Source organism: Chiloscyllium punctatum, chromosome 6, assembly GCF_047496795.1.
Source record: "Chiloscyllium punctatum isolate Juve2018m chromosome 6, sChiPun1.3, whole genome shotgun sequence".
NCBI classification, from domain to species: domain Eukaryota; kingdom Metazoa; phylum Chordata; class Chondrichthyes; order Orectolobiformes; family Hemiscylliidae; genus Chiloscyllium; species Chiloscyllium punctatum.
The window spans coordinates 65,193,759-65,217,646 of record NC_092744.1 but is presented as its reverse complement, the minus strand read 5'-3'; the positions used below and the strand labels follow the sequence as shown (position 1 = coordinate 65,217,646).

Genomic DNA, 23,888 nt, shown 5'->3' with positions numbered 1-23,888 from the left:
CACTGGATTTAAAATTGTATGGGAGGGGTTTAATACATAGTGACTTGGCTCGCCAGGTTACAAGACTTATAGCTATGTACAGCATGGAAACAGACCCTTCAGTCCAACAAGAGTTTCCTATTTGAGCATTCCACCTCACAGTAGACATCCTCATGGTGAGGTTACTATTATCCTCACTCTTCACAATATTTCTGAGCTTCGTATCATGTGATAACTTTGAAGTTGTTTCCTGTATATCCAAAATAGAAATGATTTATATTATATTAAAGAGACAAGTGGTTCTTTACTCTGCAGGTAATTGCATTGACAACACTGAAAAACAACCATTCACAATTGCTTTGCTTTGTCCCTTCACCAATTTTGTTTCCGTGTAGCTAGAGGTCTTTTAATCACTCCAAGCTTCAATTCTGCGAACCTGTTATTGCACTTTATTAAACACCTTTTGAAAGTCCATCGATACAGATTAACTATATTATCCTCCTCTTTATTTCATTGAAGTTCTAAATTAAGTTGTTCAGAAATGTTTTGCATCCAACAGTTCCATGCTGATTTTCATTTATTAATTCTTAATTTTAAAAAGCACCAATTACTTTTATCCTGAAGTAACACCTTTAAATGTTTGCGCTCCACTGAAGTTCAGCTGATTATCCTGTAATTGTTAGGTTTATTCAGCCTCCTTTTTTGTGCAACATTTGTAATCCTCCAGTCCTTTGGCAAATTTCCACATTTGTGAAGGAGTGGAAGATTGTGGACAAAACTTCTACAATTTCTACCCTTACTTTTCTCAGGGTCCTCGGAAGCATCCATCTAGACCGGGTGACCTTCTATTTTGATCCTTGACAATGTTTGAAGTACCTCCTCTTCATCTATTTCTAACGTAACTAGTTTGACTACTACACTCTCTACCACTACAATAACAGCATCATCTTTAATAATAACAGATGAAAGTACCCATTTATTACCTCCAACATGTTCGTTGCTTCCACAAGAATATATTTGCTCCTTAACTTGTCCACCTTTCTTCGACGAAGTTTTCATTTTGTTAAACTAAAAGTCCTTAGGGTTTCTTTGATTCTCTTTTTTACTATTTAAGTTTTCCCTTGTACTTTTTGAATGTAGCTTGATTCCATACTTAATTATAAGCTCAACAAAAAGGCCTCCTTTTTAATCTCTTGAAATCATCCAGATAGTTTTAGATTTTGATATTCTTCCTTCCCTCCTCATGAAATGCGTCGCAGTCTGTCCCATAACTATTTGCTTAAAGATTTCCCAGTGCTCTTTCACTGTCTTAACAACCAAACTTTCAATCCACCTGATTCCTATATATTTGCAACTCAGTGAAAGTAGCTCTTTCCATGCTATGTTACTCAGCTATTGTAAGTCAAGTTATACTGCAATCGCTACTTCCCAAATGCTCTCCTACTGATATGTTTCTACTTTTTCCATTTCATTCTTCAGAGCTACATCCACCTTTGATTCAATCCTCCTTTGGGTTTGAGATATACTGGGCAACAAAGTTCTCTTGTACATATTTTAAGAAGTGGTTCTTACTTTCCCAGTCTAAGTTAAAGAAAGACTGCTGATATTTCTACTCTAAAGTCTTGCATTCAAGCAATGTGCTGGCAATTTCATTTGGTGTTCATGTCCTCACTTCTTGGTGGCCTCCAGTATATCACAGAAAAGTATTATCTCTTCTATTGTTTCTTATTTCTAACTAAATAGATTATCAAAGGGAAAGGGCATACCCTCACATTAAAGCAGTACTTACCAGACTACATTAACTCCCAGATGGCACTGTGAACCATTATTTACATAGTCTCTGCCATGATGGCCATCGACATCATTAAGGAAATCCTCACAAGCAGTGACCCAGGATGTAGTCCGTGTCCAATTGAATCTATATAATCTGCCTAAGTGGCACGACATGATCTCTTTGAATTCTTAAATGCTTTCTCACATTGTAATTGTACGTCTGATGAGTACTGACACCCCATAACCCCAATCCCTTTTCTTCCTTTCCTAAACACATTGTAGCAAGGAATATTACGTGACATTTCTTTCTACATTTGAGCCAACTCTCCATTATTGTCACTGTATCACAATTCCAAGGCTACTGAGTTTGCAATCAATTGGCTTATTTATCACAATGTACTTTATACACATATACTTTCAATCTTTAGACTCATTTACATTTTCCCATTTTTGCCCACAATTATCTGATACATTCTATTCCCGATCCACCCTTTGTTCTAATGCTATTTGTCTCTCCCAATCTTGTGTATAGTTTACGTTTCTTCCCTAGTGGTCATTCTGATGTCGCTCCAGCTGCCAAATTCCACTAAACCTTCCTTATTTCCTTATGGCACTCTTTGCAAAGATATTGCCCTTGTCTCATTCAGGTGCAGTCAAGAACCTATCCCAGAAATGATTGCCCTGCCCAGAATTATGAATTCCTGCCTCTGCACCATTTCTCCAGAAACATATTAATTTGTCTCATTTGATCCTATTCTCTCTAGCATGAGGCAGTGACAGTAATCCAGAGACCACCACATTTGAGGTCCTGTAAGTTTTTAAATATCTCCACATGAGTTCTTGAAACTTTACCTGTTTGTCTGTCAGACTCAACCCTTCTTTCACCGATGTTCTTGGTTTCAACATGGACCCTGATGTCTGGTCATTCTGTTTCCCTGCAGCATAATATTCAGTACCCATTCAGTGATAACCTTTGCCCTGGAATTAAGATAAGCAACCTACCTAGTGCTTAAGCTGCTTCCAGTGAGGTGACAATTGAGTCATAGAGGTATACAGCACCAAAACAGACCCTTGGGTCAATGCTGACCAGATATCCTAAACTAATCTACTCCCATTTGCCAGCACTTGGCCCATATCCCTCTAAACCCTGTCTGTTCATATACCCATCCAGATGCCTTTTAAAATGTTGGAATTGTACCAGCCTCCACCACTTCCTCATTCCATACATGCACCACCTTCTGTGTGAAAAAGTTGTCCCTTTGATCCCTTTTAAATTTTTCCCCTCTCACCCTAAACCTATGCCCTCTACGTCTGGACTCCCCCACCCCAGGGAAAGGACCTTGTATATTTTTCCTATCCATGCCCTTCATGATTTCATAAACCTCTACAAAGTCACCCTTCAGCCTCTGATGCTCCAGGGAAACTCAAATTGATGGTTACAGAAATCTCCTCCTAATTACTGAATCCACTGCAACCATTGCATTCACATACTTTGCTGCATCCCTGTAGTCATTTACCCCACAGTGCTGTGGGTATGTTCTGTACATATTTGAGGCATTGTCACTTTCACCAGCACTGAAAACTAGTCTGAGAATGGCACTTACCCAATGGATTCCGTCAGTACCAGTCTTTTCCTATCTTTATGGGTAGCCATTTTACTTCCAAACCCCTTGTGGCCAATAAGATAAGATACAGGGGCAGAATTAGTCCATTCAACCCACTGAGTCTGGTCCACCATTTGATCACGGCTGATTTGTTTCTCAACCCCATTCTCCTACTTTGTACCCATAATACTTACCAATCAAGAAGAACCGATCTATCTCTGGCTTAAATTCACTTCAAGACTTGGCCTCTACAGCCTTAGGCAGCAATGAGTTCCACAGACTCACCACCATCTAGCTACAGAAATTCTTCTTCACCTCTGCTCTAAAGGGTTGCCACCATCGCTGTGAGGCTATGCCCTCGAATCTTTGTCTCACCAGCTCGTGGAAATATCTTCTCCACATTCACTCTATCCAGGCCTCTCAGTATTTTGAAACAAAAACAGAAATTGCTGGAGAAACTCAGCAGGTCTGTCAGCAGATATGGAGAGAAAGAAGAGTTAATGTTTCATCATTTCTATTTTGTTACAGAATTCCAGCACTTGCAGTTCTTTTTTATTCTCTCAGTATTCTGTCAATTTCAATGTGGTCCCCCAAATCCTTGTAAATTCCACCATGGCCATCTCCCAGAACATACAATATTGGTAAATCCCAGCCTCCTGCATGGTGTGCAGTGACTCCAGGTGGGTGTTAAGTTCCAAGATCCTCAGAATAAGTTCGAACAACTTGAGCACTTCCTAAATACATAGTTATCCAGGAAACATTAATACATTCTTGGGGTCCCCATATGGCACAGAAAATTTTGGCAAAGCATGGAGCTGTCCTGTTATTTTGCTTAAAATCCCCTTTACTCATATTTAATGCATCATTTTAGTTTTTCCATTTATTATTTAATTACTTATGTATACAAGATTTTTACTTCATATAATTCTGATCTCTTTAATGTTGACATACTATTCAATTAATTTTAATATTATCCCCTTACATCTAACTAATGAGTCTGGCTATTTATATATTTACTTATTTTCCATTGCCTCTTGCTCTACTGAGCACCCTAATTAATGTTATCACTCAATGTAGAAAACAGAAACTTATCGGCCAGTTAGCTTAACATATGCATAGGGAAACTTTTATTACTAAACAAGATATAGCAGAGCACTTAAATAAATTAAAGGTAATCAGGCAGAGTTAACATGGTTTAGTGAAGGGAAAAATCACATTTAACTGATCCATTGGAGCATTTTTTAAGGAAGTAACGTGCTGTGGATTACAGGGAATTGATGGATGTATTGGGCTTAGATTTCCAGAAAGCATTTGGAACAGAGATGTTATTGGAAGTAATAAAAGCTAAGGGATATCATACTGATGTAGATGGAAGATTGGAGCTGAAAAATATGTTGCTGGAAAAGCGCAGCAGGTCAGGCAGCATCCAAGGAGCAGGAGAATCGACGTTTCGGGCATAAGCCCTTCTTCAGGAATGAGGAAGGTGTGCCAAGCAGGCTAAGATAAAAGGTAGGGAGGAGGGACTTGGGGGAGGGGCGTTGGGAATGCGATAGGTGGAAGGAGGTTAAGGTGAGGGTGATAGGCCGGAGAGAGGGTGGGGGCAGAGAGGTTGGGAAGAAGATTGCACGTCAAGAAGGCGGTGGTGAGTCCAAGAGCTGGGACTGAAATAAGGTGGGGGGAGGGGAAATGAGGAAGCTGGAGAAATTTGCATTCATCCCTTGTGTTGGGGGGGGCTCCTAGGTGGAAGATGAGGCGATCTTCCTCCAGGCGTCGTGTTGCCATGGTTTGGCGATGGAGGAGGCCAAGGACCTGTTCCAGAAAGACCACTCCCTCCGCGACTCCCTCGTCAGGTTCACACCCCCCACCAACCCAACCTCCACTCCCGGCACCTTCCACTGCAACCGCAAGAAATGCAAAACTTGCGCCTACACCTCCCCCCTCACTTCCCTCCAAGGCCCCAAGGGATCATTCCATATCCGTCACAAATTCACCTGCACCTCCACACACATCATTTACTGCATCCGCTGCACCCGATGTGGCCTCCTCTACATTGGGGAGACAGGCCGCCTACTTGCGGAACGTTTCAGAGAACACCTCTGGGACACCCGCACCAACTAACCCAACCACCCCATGACTGAACACTTTAACTCCCCCTCCCACTCCGCCAAGGACATGCAGGTCCTTCATCGCCAGACCATGGCAACACGACACCTGGAGGAAGAGCGCCTCATCTTCCGCCTAGAAACCCTCCAAGCACAAGGGATGAATGCAGATTTCTCCAGCTTCCTCATTTCCCCTCCCACCACTTTGTCTCAGTCCCAACCCTCGGACTCAGCACCGCCTTCTTGACCTCAATCTTCTTCCCGACCTCTCAGCCCCCACCCCCTCTCTGGCCTATCACCCTCCCCTTAACCTCCTTCCAACTATCGCATTCCCAACGCCCCTCCCCCAAGTCTCTCCTCTCTACCCTTTATCTTAGCCTGCTTGGCACACCTTCCTCATTCCTGAAGGGCTTACGCCCAAAATGTCGATTCTCCTGCTCCTTGGATGCTGCCTGACCTGCTGCGCTTTTCCAGCAACACATTTTTCAGCTCTGATCTCCAACATCTGCAGTCCTCACTTTCTCCTAGTAGATGGAAGATTGAATGGCTAACAGGAAATAGACAAAAGTGGATCTTTTGGAGTCTTTTTCAAGATATGGTGAATATTCTGCCTCAGGGATTGATGCTGGAATTCAACTGAGTAAAATTTATATAACAGACAAGTTGAAGGGATGGCTGCCAAATATGCTGATAGCACAAAGATAGGTACAAATATGTTGTGAAGAGGGTGTAAGTAAGTTACAAGTCAAAGATAAAATAAGTAAGTGGACAAAGATCTGGCAAGTACTCGAAATGTGGGAAAATGGTAAATTACTGGCCGGAAGATTAAAAAAAAGCATGTTATCGAAAAGATGAGAAATTGCCGAGGTCTGAGATACAGAAGGATATGAGTGTCCGAGTGCATCAATTGCAGGTACAGCAAGGAAGTCAGAAATATTAGAATGTTTTCATTTATTCATAGAGTCATAGAGAAGTACAGTATGGAAACAGACCATACAGTCCAATTTGTCCATGCCGACCAGATATCCCACGCCAATCTAGTCCCACCTGTCAGCACCTGGCCCATATCCCTCCAAACCCTTCCTATTCACATACCCATCCAGATGTCTTTTAAATGTTGCAGTTGTATGAACCTCCACACTTCCTCTGGCAGCTCATTCCATACGCGCACTACCCTCTGCTTGAAAAGGTTGCCCCTTAGGTCTCTTTTAGATCTTTCCCCTCTCACCCTAAACTTATGGCCTCTAGTTCTGGACTCCCCCACCCCAAGGAAAAGATCTTGTTTCTTTGCCCTATCCATGCCCTCATGATTGTATAAACCTCTATAAGGTCACTCCTCAGCCTCTGACGCTCCAGGGAAAACAGCCCCAGCCTATTCAACTTCTCGCGAGAGCTCAAAACCTCCAGCCCTGACAACATCCTTGTAAATCTTTTCTGAACCCTTTCAGGTTTCGCTACATCCTTACCAGAATTGCACGCAATATTCCAACAGTGGCCTAGCCAATTACCTGTGCAGCCACAACATGACCTCCCAACTCCTGTACTCAATACTCTGATCAATAAAGGAAAGCATACTAAATGCCTTCTTCACTATCCTACCTACCTGCGACTCTGCTTTCAAAGAGTTATGAACCTGCACTCCAAGGTCTCTTTGTTCAGCAACATTCCTTAGGATCTTACTATTAAGTGTATAAGTCCTGATAAGATTTGCTTTCCCAAAATGCAGCACCTTGCATTTATCTGAATTAAACTCCACCTGCCACTCCTCAGCCCATTGGCCCATCTGATCGTGATCTCATTGTATTCTGAGGTAACCTTCATCACTGTCCACTAACCTCCAACTTTAGTGTCATCTGCAAATGTACTGAATATACCTCTTGTGCTCACATCCAAATCATTTATATAAATGATGAAAAGTAGTGGACCCAGCACCGATCCTTGTGGCACTCCATTGGTCACAGGCCTCCAGTCTGAAAAACAACCCTTCACCACCACTCTCTGTCTTCTATCTCTGAGCCAGTTCTGTATCTAAATGGCTAGTTCTCCCTGTATTCCATGGGATCTAACCTTGCTAATCAGTCTCCCATGGGGAACCTTATTGAATGCCTTACTGAAGTCCATATTGATCATGTCTACCGCTCAGCCCTCATCAATCCTTTTCGTTACTTCTTCAAAAAACTCAATCAAGTTTGTGAGACATGATTTCCCACACACAAAGCCATGGTGACTATCCCTAATCAGTTCATGCCTTTCCAAATACATGTACATCCTCCCTTCAGGATTCCCTCCAATAACTTGCTCACCACAGATGTCAGGCTCACTGGTGTATAGATCCCTGGTTTGTCCTTACCACCCTTCTTAAACAGTGGCACCACGTTAGCCAACCTCCAGTCTTTTGGCACCTCGCCTGTGACTATCGATGATACAAATATCTTGGCAAGAGGCCCAGAAATCATTTCCCTAGCTTCCCACAAAATTCAAGGGTACACCTGATCAGGTCCTGGGGATTTAACCACTTTTTTGTGTTTGAAGACATCCAGCACTTCCTCCTCTGTAATATAGACACTTTTCAAGATGTCACTATCCATTTCCCTATATTCTATATCTCCCATGTCCTTTTCCACAGTAAACACCGATGCAAAATATTCGTTTAGTATCTCTCCCATCTCTCCACATAAAGGCCGCCTTGCTGATCTTTGAGGTGCCCTATTCTCTCCCTAGTTACACTTGTGACCCTAATGTATTTGTAAAAACCCTTTGGATTCTCCCTAAATCTACTTGCCAAAGCTATCTCATGTTCCCTTTTTGCCCTCCTGATTTCCCTCTTATGTATACTTCTCTTGCCTTTATACTCGTCTAAGGATTCACTCGATCTATCATGTCTATACCTTACATATGCTTCCTTCCTTTTCTTAACCAAGCCCTCAATTTCTTTAGTCATCCAGCATTTCCTATACGTACCAGCCTTCCCTTTCACCCTGACAGGAATATACTGATTCTGGATTCTCATTATCTAATTTCTGAAGGCTTCCCATTTTCCAGTTGGCCCTTCACCTGCAAACATCTGCCTCCAATCAGCGTTTGAAATTCCTTGCCTAATACTATCAAAATTAGCCTTCCTTTAATTTAGAACTTCAACTTTTAGATCTGGTCTATCCTTTTCCATCACTACTTTGAAACTAATAGAATTATGGTCGCTGGCCCCAAAGTGCTCCCCCACTGACACCTCAGTCAGCCGCTCTGTCTTATCTCGCAAAAGTAGTTTTGCACCTTCTCTCATTGGTACATCCACATACTGAATCAGAAAATTTTCTTGTACATGCTTAACAAATTCTTCTCCATTTAAACCCTTAACACCATGACAGTCCCAGTCTATGTTTGGAAAGTTAAAACCCCCTACCATAACCACCCTATTATTCTTACAGATAACGAGAGAGCTCCTTACAAATTTGTTTCTCAATTTCCTGCTGACTATTGGGGAGTCTATAATACAATCCCAATAAGGTGATCATCCCTTTCTTATTTCTCAGTTCCACCCAAATAACTTTCCGGGAATATCCTACCTCAGCACAGCTGCAATTCTATCCCTTATCAAAAACACCACTCCCCTTCCCCCTCCTCTCTTGCCTCCCTTTCTATCTTTCCCATAGCATTTGTATCCTGGAACACTAAGCTGCCAGTCCTGTCCATCCCTGAGCCATGTTTCTGTAATTGCTATGATATCCCAGTCCTATGTTCTTAACCATGCCCTGAATTCCTCTGCCTTCCCTGTTAGGCCTCTTGCATTGAAATTTATTGCAAGGAAATTGAGTACAAAAGTAGGGAGATTATAATCTACTTATATGGACAGTGGTGAAAACACATCTGGTGTACTGTGTAGAGCTTTGGTCACCTTATTTCAGGCAAGTATAAATACACTGGAAGCAATACAGATAAAGTTTATCAGACTAATACCTTGCATAGGCAGGATTCCTATGAGAAAAAGTTTGACAGGTTAGACTTTTATCCCCTGGAGTTTAGAAGAATAAGAGGTGGTTTGATTGGAAATTTTAATGATCCTGAGTCATTTTGTCTTGTAGATGTGGAAACAATACTTCTTCTTGTGAGGGAACCTAGAACAATGGGTCACTGTTAAAAAATCCTGGATTGTCATCTAAAACAGATGAGGTAATTTTTTTTTCTCAGAAGGACTTGTGCTTTTGGAACTCACTTCTTATAAAGAGAGTGAAAGCAGAGTTTTTGAGCAGAATGTTGATGGGGAAAAGTGTAAACATGCTATTGAGTTGGATGATCAGCCATAATTGTAATAAATGAGGGAGCGGGCTTTAATGTTCGACTCCTGCTCTTATTTTGTTTGTTTCTCAATATGTTAAAGCTGGAGATGGATAGATTCTTGGCCAGCAAGAGAGTGAAAAGTTTTGGAGTGGCAGCAAAGTGAATTTGAGGTTTAGTATGATTTTAGTAAATTACCAAGCAGGCTTAATTGGCTAAATGGCCTATTCTTGCTCCTTATTCACACATCCACATTGTCACCCTGTTTAACAAATTTCCTCAAAAATCAACTGTGCTCGTTGTTCTCCTTGCTTTCCTTCGCCAACATTCTTTCTCCTTGAATGATGAGAATTATTAACTATTGTACTTCATAACTCTTTTCCTCTTTTCAAGAGTTATTGAATGGAAAGATTCATCTGATTCATCCTTTTATTCTTGTAACACTTCTGCTTAATTTTTGTCAGACTTCCTACTTTGTTAGTCCTGTCCCTTGGGTGGAGCCAACTTGCTTTACTTTACAATAAAATTTGCATAAACTTTGTGTCTTCTAGTTCTTCTCATTAAATTGCATAAAATTATGTCTTTGCCTTGGTGAAAATACAAGTGCAGGATGATATATTGTCAAATTAAGTCCATTGTCTCATGAGTATGATCCTTATGTGCAGTGAATGTGGTTTATTTTACCACATTCTGTACCTTGCTTCCCACTTTTCTATGTCATTTCCCTCTTCCCTTTTTATCCCTTATTCCATGAGCATGGTTGGAAAAGTCAGGGTATATGCAGCCAACTATTAAAAGCTGAAAAGCATCAAAGAACTTGCCTGAGGAAAGCTGAGATACAGTAGGGATTTGCACAGCCTGATTGAGCTGGGAGTTGAACTGGAATATATCCAGAGAGCTGTGAAAATGTAGGCTTCAGTGTACACATTAAGGTGCTAAAAGTACAGGTTCACAGACACTGATCTACAATCTGCTTAGCAGAAAATTTCATCCCCAGTGACATTGGCACATATTTCATATTCAAAGTTATTCTGTTCAATAACAATACCCGGAAAGAATATCTTGGTTGCTATCTTGTTCAAGGCAAAACAGAAACTGCTGGAAAATTTAGCATGTCAGGCAGTATTTGTGCAGGGAGACGTAAATGTAATATTTCCGGTCAACAATCTTTCATCAGAAGCACAAAACTTTACAGATGTCCAAGATTTTAAACAAGTTCAGAGGCAGGGAACTTGGGGAGAAATTAAAAAACAAAAGGGACTGTTTTGAATTTTGTTGAGCTCAGAATGGGGAACTTTCCAGATTCCACAGGCCTAATTCAGGAGAAAATTGATTTTCATTCCAAGTGTGGTGGTGCAAGTGAGAAATGGAGTTAGGAACACTACTCCTGTAATGTGTGTTAAAGTGTGTGGCAGTGAAGGGGGATTGTGGGGAAGGTCAGCCTTGGTGATAAGGACTTTGTCAAAGCTATTAATAGATCAAAATAAAACAAAACAAAGCCCACTAATCCTCACCATACATATCCTTCCACATTCTGTATACATCTCCCATGCTCTACTCATGTCAACCCCTGCCACCTAATGTGTTACACCAACTCTGCCACGGCCCATCATATCCTTTGATTTATGCCCTCTATGTATTCTGATGGCTCCCCATACTCTCCAATGCAAACCTATGCCTGTTTACTCATCTAATGGTCCTCAACAGCACTTATTATAATCTAATTTGATTTATACCAACCCATGCCCCCTACCCAGAATCTTTTGCCTTTACAACTTCCATGCCAATTAATCTAGTATCTACCAGAAGTGGATCTCAGGACTCATGCTATGGTGAAATAAAATTAACTTCTTAAACATGTATTGACATTCAATGTTCAAAAAAAATCACTCTAATAAAAGTCCATTCATTATAATTAATTTGCTTCTATTACTTAATCCTTTATAAAAACAAATACTTGTCTTCATAGTTCTGCTTCAATCAAACTGTGAAATAACAGGGTGATAAAGGTGGTTGTAAAATCAGTCATACAGCACAAATCCTATAATGATAATCCTTCAGAGTAACCCAACAGAGTGAAATAGCAAAGACAGATCTTTTTTATAGTGCAGACATTTAAAAGCAAACTAAAGGGGTGTTATCCACAGTACGTTACTCCTTCAACAAATTCTAAACATTGAACGGGATATGACATAATCACAAAACTGTGCTGTCCATTCCTGATTACCTTGAGTTTTTCTAGTGCCTAGTCCTTAACAATTAACTCAAACACCTTCCCATGACTGACATCAAAGTATAGCTTCCTTTTTCTGCCTCCCTCATTTCTTGAATCGTTGCTAGTTTATAGTCTGATGGAACAGTCCTGAAATCTAAAAAAGTTTGAAAAGTTACCACTGATACATCTACAACTTCATTAGCCACCTCTTTCAAGAGCCTCAGATGAAGTTCATCAGGACTCTGAGACTTATCAACTCGCAGCTTCATCAGTTTGCTCAATTCTCGACTGATTATAATTTTGCCAAGTTCCTTTCTTTCCTCAATTTCCTGATTTACAACTAATGCTGGAACTTTTTTTGCATTTTCTATAGAAAAAACTGAAGTAAAATATATATTCATTACACATGCCATTTCTTTATCAACTAATATTAACATCCCAGTCTTACCCTCTACAGGATCAGCACTCAATTTGCTTACTCTTTTCCAAGTTAGATACCTACAAAAACTTTTGCTATCTGTTTTCACATTTCTAGCTTTCTTTCATGCTCTAATTTATTTGTCTTGATTACATTTTCAGTCATTCTCTGCCATTTTTGATATTCTGATGACACATCTGACCTGCGAAAACTCTTTGTGGAATTATGTGCTTTTTCTCTTATATTTGGTACTTTCCTTAATGTTTTTAGTCAGCCACCAATGGTGGGTCCTCCCCTTGTAATTTTTCTTTGTAGTATGAGTGTACTTATTCTGAGTACTCTGAAGTATCCCTTTAAATGTGAGCCACTGTTTCTCTCTTAGTCGATTTCCCAGCCTAATACCCCAATTTCATGCACACCTTGTAGTACTTTTATGTAAAGTTTCAAAAATACTAATCTTAGACTCGTTCTTCTCTCTTTCAAACTGGATATAAAGATCAGCTGTATTATGACTTGCTGCCACCAAGAGATAGCTTTACTCTGATGTCCTGAATTAATCCTGTCACTTTACATAATATTTAGCCTAGCATAGCCTGCTATCTAGAGAAAGTGACGACTGCAGATGCTGGAGATCAGAATCGAGTGTGGTGCTGGAAAAGCACAGCAGGTCAGGCAGCATCCGAGGAGCAGGAGAATTGATGTTTCAGGCATAAGCCCTTCATCAGGAACGCTGTCAACTGGATAGCCTGCTATCTGTCTGGTTCCAGAATGTGCTGTTCTTAGAAAGTAATGTATGGACTCCAAATCAAAGCTGAATTTTCCACCTTATTTATAGATTAAAGTCACCCCATGTCCAATTTAGAATAGAAGGAATAAATAGAGAAGTGAAAGATAAAGATGTGGAAGCAATGAGTTTCTATTCAGGCATTTGCATCCACACGAGGGAAAGTGACATTGATACAATTGGGATGGTTTGTATCCGAATCGTACTGGGACTAGTGTTCTCGTGAGCTACATAACTCGGGCTTTAAACAAAATGTGGGGCAGATGGGCAGAAGTGAGGTAAGGTTTATGTTAGCAAAAGTATAACAAATCAAGGGATAAGGTTCTGAACAGGAGATAAAAATACTAACATGGAAAATAAAGGTTCAAAGGTGGCAGGAAGATTATTGCTGTTCTTTAGCACAAGAACTAATATGTCTTCTTGTATACTATATGTTGGTTACTAATCGAAGGCCTGTAGATCACTCCCACTCGTGACGTCTTTCCCTTATTATTCCTCGTTCTTCACCCAAACCAATTCTTCATCCTTCTAAACCATACACATCTCTAACTATTGTACAAATGCCAATTTTGATTAACAGTGCTACCTCTCCAATTTTACTGAGCTCTCTATTCTTCTTGAATGTCATACGCCTTTAACATTTTTAACCCAAACCCTCTAATGGCTATCAGATCATAGTTATTCACCTCAAATGTACACTGTCAATCTATTTACTTTGTTTTGAATGCTGCATGCAATCAGGTACAGAGCCTTTAGCTTTGCTTTGATGTAATCTTTGTGACACCTAATCTTAATTACTGGAATATTCTTAAATGTTTTTCCCCTTTTTCTTCCTGCCACCTTTGAACCTTTATTTTCCATGTTAGTATTTTTATCTCCTGTTCAGAACCTTATCCCTTGATTTGTTACACTTTTGCTAACATGAACCTTACCTCACTTCTGCCCACCTGCCCCACATTTTGCTTAAAGCCCGAGTTATGTAGCTCACGAGAACACTAGTCCCAGTACGATTCGGATACAAGCCATCCCAATTGTACAAATGTCACTTTCCCTCGTATGGATGCAAATGCCTGAATAGAAACTCATTGTTTCCACATCTTTATCTTTCACTTCTCTATTTATTCCTTCTATTCTAAATTGGACATGGCTTAGGTAATAACCGTTCAATGTTCTGCCTTTTAATTTGGTACTAATTATTTTATTCTCTTGGCAGGACCTCTATTCTAGTTCTATCCATGTCATTATTATTAACCATGACTATTAGATCCCCTCCCTCCCACTGTAAATTCTTTTCCACACAAAACAGATACTTGCCAAGAATCACAGCCATCTGGAGTTATGTTGTTTGGCACAGGGAACAGTGTCAATCCTCCTCATTATACTGTCCCCTACTAACAGTACATTCCTTTTTATTCATCCCTCTTGGTTGACTTCTTATATGACAGTGCCATGGGCAGTTAGTTCATCCAACGTGCAGCCCTTACTCTCAACTAAACAAGTTGAAAAAACATTAAACCTAATGGACAATTCAAAAGGCTAAAGGCCCTCTGCTCTTGCCTCCTTGGTCTCCTTACCTGCCTCATTCATAGTCATACCCTTCTGGCCCTGACCACTGACTAAATCAGAAGATTCTATCCAAAGGAGTATGTCTGACTTCTGGAACCAAGTAGCTTTCCCTCTCTCTGAAATGTCATAGTGACTCTAACTCAGCCTGTGCTGAAATTCCTGTGAGCACTTAATGGAGGTGTTTGCACCCTGGATCAGACTGGCATTGAGAAGCTTCTTAATTTTGCAATCGCAGTACAACACCTGCCCTGTCATTTCTAATACATATCGACTAATCCATGACCTGTTGCACTGATTTCTTCCTACCTCAATTCCACTTTTTTCTTTCCTTGTATAATTTCTTGTTACAATTCGCAATTTTTCCAACACCCTACACTATTTTAAGACTTCAGTTTTCTGACCCTGCCTGTCTCCTTTTTATAAGGAGCACCAATCCCTCTGCACCTCCTCACTCCATCTGAAGATGTTTTGCATCTTCTTTACACAATACACCAACCCAGTTCCCATCCACATCACATTCTTCCACCTTGCTATTTCTCCTCTAATTTCCTGCAATTAAACAAAAGTACTATGGTAACTTTTATGGTGAGGATTTGTAGTCATTATTATGGCACAGAAGGAGACCATTCATTTCACTGAGTCTCTAGTGCCTGCCTACATGGGATCTGTGGAACATTCTGCTTCAATTCTAAATCATGTAGTCTTTGTCGCCTCTTTCTCACCACACTATATCGATGTCATGACCGACTGTGAATGTATTGGAAAAAATAATCAAATTTGCTTTCAATTTCTATCTTTTCCTCACATTTACATGATTCACTTCTGGCTCTTATTTTCTCTTCTGTGACCCCTTTATCTCCATTACTGACCTTGGCCATGGTTTACTATCAGCACTGACTCTTCCAGCTTATCTCAATTACACTTTCTCACACTCCACTTCCTGAAATACGTCTATTCCATTCTCCCAACTCCATTGCCATTGCACTGTTTGTCAGTTGCCACTTTCCATACGAGAGCTTCTGATATATGTTGTATTTTTTCTCTCAATTGAAGCACCCTTCCTCACCTCTAGCCCCACCATGCAGATAGGGTTCTTGACCAAGCTGGTTTCATTTCACATACTTCTGCTCACCATTTCCCATCCTCCCAAAACCAAGATGTGCTCCCCTTTGTCTTCACCTTCCACCACCTTCAGGGCAATGCCACAACAAAATGTATTTTTTTCCACCTCCACAATCTCCACTTCTCTTCCAGGGCACCTTTGCAATCAGGCTCAAGAGATGCAGCACGTGGCCTATTACCTCAACCTTTTCCACCATTCAGGTCCCCATTCAGTCCTTTGAAGGGAAACAGTACTTCACTTACTTGTATACTTGTTTACATTTTTAAGTTTATGATAATGTGGTCTCCTCTACACTGAGGTGGTCAAACGCAGATCAAGTGATCACTTTGAGGAACATTTCTAACTAGTCCAGAAGCATGACCCTGAGCTTGTGATCACTGGTCAGTTTAATTCTCTACACCCCACTCCCAATCTGATCATCCTCTTAAGGGCAATTAGGGATGGGCAACAAATACTGGCCTAGCCAGTGACACCCACAACCTGTGAATGAATGGGAAAAAGTTCTCTGTTGTCAGTCTCCGATACCATTTCAATGACTCTCATTTTAAGTTCAGGAAATGCACCTCAACTTTTAATTAGGCACTTTAACAGCCTTTTGGACTCCACCCTGAATTTAATAATGTCAGATCCTAACCACTACTCCATTTTGTTTCTAACAGCAGCAGTTCCACATCCTATAGACCCTTCCTCTGTTTTTCACTTGAACCATTATCATTTCCATTTGCTTTGCACCATCATACTTTTTGTAATTTGATATCACCTGCCTTCCATTCGATCAGAGAGCTCCCATTTAGTATTTTCCTTTTCCTTCCTCCCTCTCTCTATTTTTGTATTTATATACTTGTTTAAAGCCGAAATAAACTTTTTCAATTCTAACCAAAGGCGATCAACCTGAAACATTCTCTTTGTTTCTCTCTCCAGAGATGCTGTCGATTCTGCTGAACATTTCCAGCAATTCTCTTTTTTCTTCAGATCGTCAGCATCCACAGCGTCTTACTTTTGTTCAAATAACTCATTTCTCCAGTGAGAATTTGATCATTTGCCTGAAAAGAGAAATGATTCAAACAGCTAGTTGATCCAATCACTTCTGAAGTCAACATTCTTTGGTTGCAGGTCGGAAGCTGTAACTTGTGAAGTGTTAGACAAGAGTAGTCAATCAAAATGAACAGCTCCCCTCAGGGAGATTTTTAAACAAACAGACTGGTACTAACATTTTGCAAGCTGATCATTTTTTTGCACAGTCTGCAGAAAGTTTGTTTAATGTATGACAGAGAAACAAGAAAATAAGTGCATGGGTAGGGCATTATACCCTATGAGCCTGTTGCATCATTCTATATATTCATGGCTGCCCATCTAATTTCGCATGTTGTACCAAAGTGTTTGCCACTGAGTTTTTTATCATCTGCAAAATTGGAAATGTTGCAACTGGTCCCATATCCAAATCATTGATAAAGTTTATGAACAGCTGAGGCCTATATACCAATTGGACCCTTGAGGAATTCCACAGGTCACAGACTATAAGGCTGAGGATGAACCATTTATTCCAATCTTTGTTTTCTGTCAATGAACCAATTCTCAATCCATGCAAGTATGTTAACTCAATTATATGCACTTCATTTCTCTTTACTCACCTCTTTATCAAAACCTTTCTGAAAATCTAAATTTCACAAATCCGCTGGTTCCTCTTTAACAAAGCTACAAATAACATCCTCAAAAATACTCTTCCAGTTTGTCAAACATGATTGCACCTTCATAAATCCATCTTGATTTTGTTCAATCAGACACATATTTTCTCAATGTCCAGTAGTCAAATCCTCTATAACAGATTCTAGTATTTTTGCCACTGCTGGCGAAAGACAAATAGGTTTATAATTCCATGTTTTCTCTCTCTCTCCTATTTTAAATAGTGGGGTTGCATTTGCAACCTTCCAAACTGCAGTTCCCCTTGCATAATTAATAGAATTTTAAAATATGTCACTAATCACCTAATTGGTCACTGACAAAACTATCTCTGCAGCCATCTCTTTCAACTTGTTAGGGAAAGGTCACTAGGTCCTCGGGATTTGTCAACTTCAGGTCCTATTAATTTCTCCAATACTACCATTTTACTGAAATTAGTTCCACTCTTCTGAAGAGACCCTTGGGTCTTAATTATTTCAGGGAGACTTCTCGTATCTTCCTCTATGAAGGCTGACAAAATTTAGTTTCTCTGCTATTTCTGTATTCCAGACAGTCAAAGAGTAGAAGAGGCCTTTTGGCCCATTGTGTCTGCATTGACCTATCTGGACTAATTCCAATTTATTTCCTTTGTACTTGCTAAGTGCCACCTTTTCCTTCTTCTCCAGTCCTGAATATTCCTAGACATCCAGGGTTCTCTGGGCTTATTGCTCCTATATTTCACCCTAAAGAGAACATGTTGGACTTGTACTCTCCCAATTTCCTTTTTCAATACCCCTCACTGTTCTGCTGTAGATTTTTCCACAAACGGCTGTTCCCAGTCTACATTGGCCAGATGCTGCCTTCTTTTAATAAAATTTGCCTTTCGCACAATACAAAACTTTTTTTTGCAGGCCATCTTCTTCCTTTTCCAAAACAAACATTAAATGTATGGTGTTGTGGTCACTATAACTTAAATGTTCTGCCATGTGCGTAGATTCCTGAAAGTTGCCACCCAGGTTGACAGGGATGTTAAGAAGACGGATGGTCTGTTAGGTGTTATTAGTAGAGAGATTGAGTTTCAGAGCCACGAGGTCATGTTGCAGATGTACAAAACTAGCACAGCTGCACTTGAAGTATCGTGTACAGTTCTGGTCACCGCATTATAGGAAGGATGTGGAAACATTGAAAGGGTGCAAAGGAGATCTACCAAGATGTTGCATGGTATGGAGAGAAGGTCTTATGAGGAAAGGCTGAGGGATTGAGGTTATTTTCATTAGAAAGAAGAAGGTTGAGAGGTGACTTAATACAGACATTCAAGATGATCAGAGGATTAGATAGGGTGGACAGTGACAGCCTTTTCCTCAGATGGGGATGGATAGCATGAGGGGACATAACTTTAAATTGAGGGGTGATTGATGCAGGACAGATGTCAGAGGTAGGTTCTTTATTCAGATAGTAGTAAGGATGTGGAATGCCCTGCCTGTAACAGTAGTGAATTTGTCAATTTTAAGGGCATTTAAAATGGTCATTGGATAAGCATTTGGATGATAATGGAATAGTGTAGGTTAGATGAGCTTCAGATTGGTTTCACTAGTCGGCACAACACTGAGGGCCGAAGGGCAAGTATTGAGCTGTAATGTTCTATGTTCTATGTTCTAATGCCCCTCATACATGTGTTTGGCTTCATTCCCATATAACAATAATTCTTCATTATAAATTGTTTTGTTTTTGCTTGTAATTGACATTTAGCTTTTTTTTTCTTTTTTAACATACCTATAGAAACTTTCACATTCCATTTTTATGTTTCTTTTTATTTACATTCATATTTCATTCTCTATTTCTTTTTCAATTTCTTGATCCTCCTTTACTGAATTCTACATTTTTCCCAATCCTCAGGTTTACAACTCATATTTGGTAACTTTATGAGCATCCACCTTTGATCTAATACAACGTTTAACTTTCCTAATTAGCCATGGCTTCCTTGTTTTTCCTTCTGGATTTTTTTTGCCTGAAAGGAATGTTTTGCTTTTGAAAACTGGTCATTAATTATTTAAATACTAGCATAGCCTATCTATTAGGAGAAAGTGAGAACTGCAGACCTGGAGATCAGAGTCGAGAGTGTGGTGCTGGAAAAACACAGCAGTCAGGCAGCATCCGAGAGCAGAGAATCGATGTTTCAGGTGTAAGCCCTTCATCAGGAATGAAGCCCTTCATCCGACATTCCTGATGAAAGGCTTATGCCCAAAATGTTGATTCCCCTGGTCCTCGGATGCTGTATTGCCGACCTATTGTCAAACCTTTCAATGTATTTTGTCAATCCAACTCTCTCCTTATACCTTCAAACTGTTTAGATTTAGGACTTTAGTTTCAGATTGAACTAGATATTTTTCAAGCTTAATGGGAAGTTTTATCATACTATGGTTACCATTCCTGAAAGATTATTTTACACAGAGATTATTAGCTAGGCTGTTCTTGTTGGGTAATACTAGAGCCAAATAGTTCTGGTTTTTACCTCAATGAATTGCACCAGCAAACTATCTCTAACACATTCTAGGAATTCTTATTCCACAGCATTAGATTTATTCAGTCTGTACGTAGATTCAAGTCACCCATGCTACGTGCACCTCTAATTTCTTGATTTATACCACACCCTACATTACAATTTCTGTTTATAGAGTTATAAACCTCTTATCCCTCTGTTGCCACTTGCTGTTTCTTTGCTCCACCCATACACCATGCTCGTCTGATTAAAGATCCCTCTCAAAAATAAGCTGATCCTGTCCATTATTACCAACACTGTTCAACTTACTTTTCCTTTTTGTCTTTTTCCTTTTTCCCTCCTCACTGTGCCTTTATTTTTCAGTTCCAGTCTTTGTGTTCCTGCACCCATGGCGCTTAAATCATGTCATTGTCTGTTGACACCCAATGTTGGTTGTAGCCATGCATACACATCCCCATTGGAAACAGGCATGTGTACAATTTTAAAAGTGCTACATCGTCACACAGAAATCCAATGGCCCAATACACAAAGGAACTGCACATGCTCGGAAAAGAAATGAACTATTGAAACAGAGTTCAGCACAGGGCAGTGAAAGCGGTGGTGGGGGGGGGGGGGGGGGGGCGGGGGGGTGCGAGTATGTATTCGGTAGCAATGATGGAAGAAGGACAGAGGGGAGGAGGGAGACAGAAAGAGGACTTGGAGGGGCTCAGCAGTGGGAGGAGGCCGCCCAGGAGGGGAGGAAGGTCAGTGGGGTGTGCTAAGAGGAAATGGGGCTACCATCCCCCTCCCCACTTTCACAGCGCCCTTCTACCTGTCACGACTCCCTCCACCCCAGCTCCCTCCACCCCTTCCTTAACAGTCCCCTTTCCTCTCTTTGCAGCCACACCAGGTTCCAGGTTTAAAGGTGAGCCTGCTTAAATGCACAGGTACCAATTCCTATAAATAGATATGCACAAATTCCTGCAGTGCATATATGAGTGATGTCAATCGATATGACCTTTTATCATACCCTTTTACTTCTACTTACACCATTAGTTCACTTATCATGTTACAAAACTGCATGCATTCAGACAGAGAGCAATTATCTCTGTCTTTTTAACACTAATTTGTAATTTGACCCTGTTTGATTCTGAGATTTGTTTCTGCTGCATTTCAGGTTTATTACAGCTATTCCATATCCCATAACCAACTCAATTTTAATTCTACCTGATTTCTCTCTCATATTCCCATTCTTCTGATAAGTTTTTTAAAGCATTCCGCAACAGCACTGGCAAATCTTCCTGTGAGGATATTAGCTCTGATCCTGTTAAAGTGTTTTGCCTGCTCCAGAATTGCTCCCAATGTCCAAGAAATCTCAAGCATTCCCTCCGATAGCATTTTTCCAGCCACATGTTTGCACATTTAATTTCCTATTTCAGTACAGGAAACAATCCTAAGGCTACTGACTTTAAGGTTCTGCTTTTCAGTCTCATGCCTAGCTCCTTAAATTCTACCTTTGGGACCAAGTCTCTCTTTCTACCTATATCATTGCTACCAATGTTGACTATCACCTCTGAATCTTCCCTCTCTCCCTAAAAGAACATCCTGTAATCACTCTACAATATCCTTAACCTTGGCACCAGGGAGGGAGGGGGTATACGATCCTGAAGTCACATCTGCAGTTGTAGAAATGCACCTCTGTTTCCCTTGCTAATGAAATCATTATCAGAATTGCTCTTTCATGTCCAGTACAGCTGAGCAACTAGTGGTGCCACAAGTTTGGCTTCCTCTACATTCCCCTCTGATGAACCATTACTTTCATCAGTATTCAAAATTCAAAATAGATTTGTGAGTGAGATAGACTCAAGGGATTCTTACAAATCCTGCTTTGTCTTCCTTGATGGCCTATCTGCTCTTAATCTACAGTTATAGCAACTTGTCAAACATGCTATTCATGTAGATTTCAGCCTCATGGATTAACCACAATGACTCTTACCTCCAGGACAGATTCACTCTAATTTTATTGCCGGTCCTCTGAGTCCTGTGTTCTGGATATGGAAGTCAATGCCACGATCAGTGTATTGTCACCGATCGCTATGCGCCAAACGTCGGGGCAGCTGCATGTGCACATAGCCAAGCAGTCTAGAGGGAACTTCGCTCCCAGAGCACAAGCTTTTGAAGCTGGAAAAATTTCCCACACAATTGTCTCGGCATGTGAAGTGTCCATAGCTCCTAATATGGCAGAGGATAGGCATTCTGCACAGCTCAGCAGTCCTGCCATTTCTTCAGCTTACTTTCAGACAACCTATTTTAAACTGGAGAGTAGAAAGTAAAATTGTTCATTAACTTCAACGATTCCAGCTGAATTACAAACAAATACTGGCTTATGACTTTGCTGTGGCATGACTGAGTCTCTCAAATCTAGATGCACACTGATTCTCACCTCCTGCCTGCATGTACAAGAGAAGGGGAGACAGAAAGAGAGAGAGATACTTTGCAGATAAGTGAAAGTCTTGAGCCTAACCTTGATTTATATTTTCCCGTTCTGCTGCTTCACCAACTCACAGGTAAAAAAGTGTCTGAGGTCTTGGTCCCAATTAATACCCTCCTTCTCCACTGTATTTTCAATTCTTAGGAAGGTTTTGCCAGAACGTAAACAGAATTTGTTGTTGCGGTAGGTTCGTAAAACAGAGTTATTGGTTTAGAGAGCCCATACAAGGTCTTATAAAGGCTAAGAAGACTTTAATTTTTAAATGTAATTGGACAGTTTAAACTTAGCAATGATCAATTGTGGGCCCGTAAAATGGCAAACAAACATTAAACCTTGAGAATGAATGTCAAGCGTGGCTGGAGGATAACATATATGGAGCAGCACTGTGGCTCAGTGGTTAGTGCTATCTCACAGTGCCAAGGACCCAGGTTCAATTCAAGCCTCAGGCAACTGTCTGTGTGGAGTTTGCACATTCTTCCTGTGTCTGTGTGGGTTTCCTCCCACAATCCAAAGATGTGCAGGTCAGGTGAATTGGCCATGCTAAATTGCCCATGGTTCAGGATGTGTAGGTTGGTTGCATTAGTCAGGGGTAAATACAGAGTAGTAGGGGGATGGATTACTCTTCAGAGGGTTGGTGTGGACTTGTTGGGTCAAAGGGTCTGTTTCCCCACTGTAGGGATTCTAGATTTTAAAAATATACAGGGACAGATCATTCTGTTTGTTGAGGAGCAACAGGATACTGGGGCTATTGGATAGATTATTTTTTGGAATTTAAAAAAAAATCAAGATTCAGAAGAAATTTTGAAAATATATTCATGAGATCCAATGAATGAATCAACTTCAGTTTCTGTTCAAAACCACAGAAGACATTATGATCGTGAAAGAAAAGACAGCTGGAATACCAGAGGAAACAACTTGAACATTGTTGATAGGTCACAGAGAGACTGGGCTTATACAGGATTCTCGGCCTGGATAATATAAAGTCATACAGGGCCATGGGATGTTGAACTGCCCATTTCGAGCTAAAGCAATATATATTACAGAAAGGTAGGAAGGGGTCACCGAAAGGGTTAGGCGCAGCCAAGTTTTTGTTGTTTATTGATCAAGTCAACGCCCTAGGTAGAAAGACAAGAATAAGCATAAAAAGCAAATCCACAACAGTTAAACATTAAAAACTGGAAATGTAGATGTGGCAGGGAATTGTTTCTGTGCTTTGGAAATGACCGGTGTTCAATCATGACATTAAGGGTGCTCATAAATAGTTGGTCACAAGGTGCAAATTTTTCCCAGGCTCTGTCATGGACATTAGTAAGCCAGTTGGAAAAGTAGGGAGAGATTGGCAGAAATTAGATACTTGACATTGAGAAATAAAAAAGGTCTGATATCCAACCAGATTTTGAATGAGGAAATGAGATTTTTGCTC

General features: G+C 40.4%; 1 long non-coding RNA gene across 1 annotated transcript; it reads right to left on the bottom strand.

Moving 5' to 3' along the window:
• Nucleotides 1–7: 7 nt before the first annotated feature.
• LOC140478507 (uncharacterized) lies at nt 8–22,276 on the bottom strand. Its single transcript, XR_011960780.1, has 2 exons — nt 21,971–22,276; nt 8–229 (listed from the first exon to the last, which is right to left on the bottom strand). It is a non-coding gene; the product is annotated as an uncharacterized lncRNA (long non-coding RNA).
• Nucleotides 22,277–23,888: the final 1,612 nt, after the last annotated feature.